This window comes from Macrobrachium nipponense, chromosome 12 (assembly GCF_015104395.2).
Source record: "Macrobrachium nipponense isolate FS-2020 chromosome 12, ASM1510439v2, whole genome shotgun sequence".
Lineage (NCBI taxonomy): Eukaryota > Metazoa > Arthropoda > Malacostraca > Decapoda > Palaemonidae > Macrobrachium > Macrobrachium nipponense.
This window is the reverse complement of record NC_087205.1, coordinates 63,971,839-63,975,988: the sequence shown is the minus strand read 5'-3', so window position 1 is coordinate 63,975,988 and position 4,150 is coordinate 63,971,839.

Here is a 4,150-nt window from a genome sequence, read left to right as displayed (position 1 = left end):
GTGGAAAAGTTGCGTGACAAACGCATTTCTGCAATCACGCCGACAGTTATGTTCCGAGGTGGCCGTCCCTTCTTCACCTTCGTAATACAAGTATATGGCCGATGCCCTGATTCCAAATGAGGACTGCGAAGAAAGTAACCAAACACAAGTATAACAGTCGCTTTACCTTCAATCATAGTGTCTATCGTTCTACTACTCCACCATACATTCATATATCTCTCACTCTAATAACCATTCACAGTAGGCTACCACTGTCACACATAGTCCAGGATTTTTAAGGCCAAAATATCATGAAATCGGACATAATTGGTACAGAAGATTTTTTTGTTTTTTCGGATAGAATGATGTGTCTAACACTCTAGAAAAAAAGTCCCAGCATGTGAAAATCCGGGAACTTGAGCAAAGCTTATGTTTTCTCTAGCCAATGTCAAGTATGCCTACAACTACTGACTGTATCTTTGGTTGCCTATTATATACATTATTAGCGGTGCCAGCAGTTTTTTTTTTTTTTTTTTGTAGTGACGCACTATTTGCAAAATTTATTGTACATACTCTTTCCTGCTTAAAATGTCTAGATTTTAATTCATTTTCGATATTACAATAAAAAATACAGGTATAGAAAGAAAAATCTGTAGGGCTTGTATATACAAAATGCTGTATTAAAGTTTTGAAAAAAATAAAATTCTACCTTTTATTCCATTCTCACCAGACGCCAGGTAGGCCTCCAGGCCTGTCAGTCGTCCTGCTTCAGGAACAGTCTCCATTCTTGGCGATCATCATAGAGCCTCATCTCATCAACTTCCCGCAAACTAAAGAGCCGCTCCTCCTCTACACTAGTAAACATCTTACCTATACTCTACTCTCTCTCTATGTTTTAGTGTACCTCTCATTTTTGGTCTTCCTACCGGTCTCCTTTCTTCCGGTGTCCATTCCAAAAACCTTATAGGATATCGCTCCTCCTCCATTCTTTTGGTGTGTCCAAACCATCTAAGCTGTCCTCTCTCCACAAAATCTAGTATCCCTCCACTCCCAGTTCTCTTCTAAATGTCTTCATTTCGTAGCCTATCTAGTCTTGTTACACCTTTTATGAGTCTTAGGGCTTTCATTTCAGCTGCTTGAAGTTGGCTTCTAGTTCTTGATGTTAATGTCCATGATTCATGGCCATAAGTCAATATTGGTCTTAAAATAGAGAGGTATATTATGGTTTTCACTTTGCGAGGTATATTTCTGTCTTTCATTAGTGGGTAGAGCAGATACAGATTGTTACTGAATTTCTGTATTCGGGTAGTTATTTCCAGCTTTGAATCGTTTTGGTCACTAAACTCTACTCCTTTTATAAAGAAAAGAATTAATGCTTTCAATACATCTAAACTGATATTAGCACTGAATTAAATGTATTTTGATAAATGCCAGTAAGATGAAAAATATAAGTTGATATTTATTAAACAACAATTGTGTTAGCATTAAACACATCCTAACATTTTACAGTACAATTGCAGAGCTTGTACAAATATCTGTGCTTTGATGAAGTGAAACTTAGTTTCAAATGACTCGACTAGAAATAAACTGGATACTAAAAAATTCTGACCATCAAAAGATACATCTTAACAATTGATCCTTCGAGCTACAAATGTCCTTTAATATCTAATTCGCTCTACCTTGGAATTGATACATTTTAATATATGTACCGAAGGGGAATTTTTAGTTGATAATAATTTCGTACCCTCATGGGATCGAACTACCGTCCAGTGGACGGGAACGAAATCAGGACGGACAGTGACGTTATCAATTCGGCCAACAGAGAGGCTATAAATTTATATCGATTCTGACCTTACAAATCACCGTCGAACTTGGTGTTTTCGTAATTAGAATCGATATGAAACCCCCTCTACCATGTTAGCCAATTCGAACGTTTAACCCACGTAGCCATGTTATGAATAATTATCACATCACCGTGATTCATATAAATCATTCGAGCTACAAATGTCCTTTAATATCTAGTTCGCTCTACCTTGGAATTGATATATTTTAATATATGTACCGAAGGGGAATTTTTAGTTGATAATAATTTCGTCCCCTCATGGATTGAACCACTGTCCAGTGGACGGGAACGAAATCAGGACGGACAGTGACGTTATCAATTTGGCCAACAGAGAGGCTATAAGTTTATATCGATTCTGACCTTACAAATCACCGTCGAACTCGGTCGTAATTAGCGTAATCGATATGAAACCCCCCTCTACCATGTTAGCCAATTCAAACGTTTGACCCACTAGCCATATAAATAATTGTCACATCACCGTGATACATATAAATCATTCGAGCTACAAATGTCCTTTAATATCTAATTCGCCCCACCTCGGATGATATATTTTAATATATGTACCGAAGGGGAATTTTTAGTTGATAATAATTTCGTCCCCTCATGGGATCGAACCACTGTCCAGTGGACAGGAACGAAATCAGGACGGACAGTGACGTTATCAATTCGGCCAACAGAGAGGCTATAAGTTTATATCGATCCAGACCTTACAAATCACCGTCAAACTTGGTGTTTTCGTACAGTTACATCTGATTTAGACAACAGCGATGCTGGGGCAGGTTGTATATCTGTCATTACTGGAAGAAAGCTCCCATTATCTAAACACCAACCCCAGTCTTTGGCATTAAGGGAGGAGACACATTTCCACTGCTGGACTTGGAAATATACTCTCATGCTATGGAATTTAGCTGATGCAGAAGTTGGTGGTAAACTCTGACACATAAGGTGTGAGCTTTTTTCACTGATTTACTTTATTCACAGAATCTCTTATACCTTGAGGGTTGTTCAGGCTATCAGTGGCTTCACCATTCCATAAACTATCTAAAGCTTTTTCTCCTGCTGATATGATTTCATTAACAGATTTTCATGCTGCATTGAATATTTCAGCCTGCCTGCGGAATTCTTGGTGTTTTGCATATTTCTTCAGTGAGGCATTCTTGCTAATGCCATATATGTGTGATAAAGTATCGCAACCGAGGAATGCATGTATATAAAGAATGTCCCTGCACACTGACTCACCAAGTACTTGCTTCATTTTCTTGATATTCCACAATCTTGGTTTCAATTTTGATTCATTCATAATGAATATGTTTTGGGTATTTAGATCAGCATAGTAACACAACAAGACTAACAAGTCTGTATCGTTTCCTATCAAGACAGTGTCTGATAATGCTGCTGATTCTTTTGTCTCCTGTGTAATCAAGAAGTCAGCATCACCATCAGCATGAACAACTTTATGTCCATTTAGTTGTAGATATTTCCCTAGCAAAATGATGAAGTTTGCCTTATGCTTTGTATTTGAAAGAAATATATCTTTTTTCGGGGACACTTTCATCTCTTCTGAGAACGTGACTTCCACCCCAACTTTTCTCTTTCCATCTAGTACATATTTTACTTCACTGGTTGGTGTTTCTTGGTCAGCTTCACTTAATTCAGACCAGATGGCATTGGCAAAACCTGATTTCTGGGCTTCCCTCATCATGAGAGATTCATCGAACGGGCAGGTGGATAACTACATAATTCGAAGTTAAACATATCCACAGTAATATCAGATGCCTTGGCTGCAATCACCAACCGCTGGAAGAGAAGTTGGGGATCTACTTGTATGTGTTCACTACCAATCTTAGCTGCCAATTTTGTTGCCATAGTTGTTGCTTGGTCAGTGAGCTTAAAAATGTACTTAGTAATACTATGCATCGGGAAGTACATAACAGAAAGCATACTGCTAAGTGGATAAGAGAAACCATAGAGCTAAGTGCATAACAGAAACCATAGTGCTAAAACTATATTAATGTTACTGTCAGTGATACATGCAAACTTCTGTATCACTTGTATGCTATATTGGATATTCTTATGATTCACACAATGCTTGCCACTTCATAGTGCAATCTAATCGTCTGAAAAGATGAAAAAAACATCTAATATGAGGTTCTTTCTACTCCAAGTCACAGACTCTAACAATGTTATTCATCCGTCCCAGCCTGAATATGGCCTGTAATGAGTGAAATCGAAAAAGTGAATTTTCATTACTTTCCCATATTTTCTCGGACTGGGACTTTTAATTTGTTGTTAGTATTGCTTGACTGTAAACTAATCAGGAAAGATTTC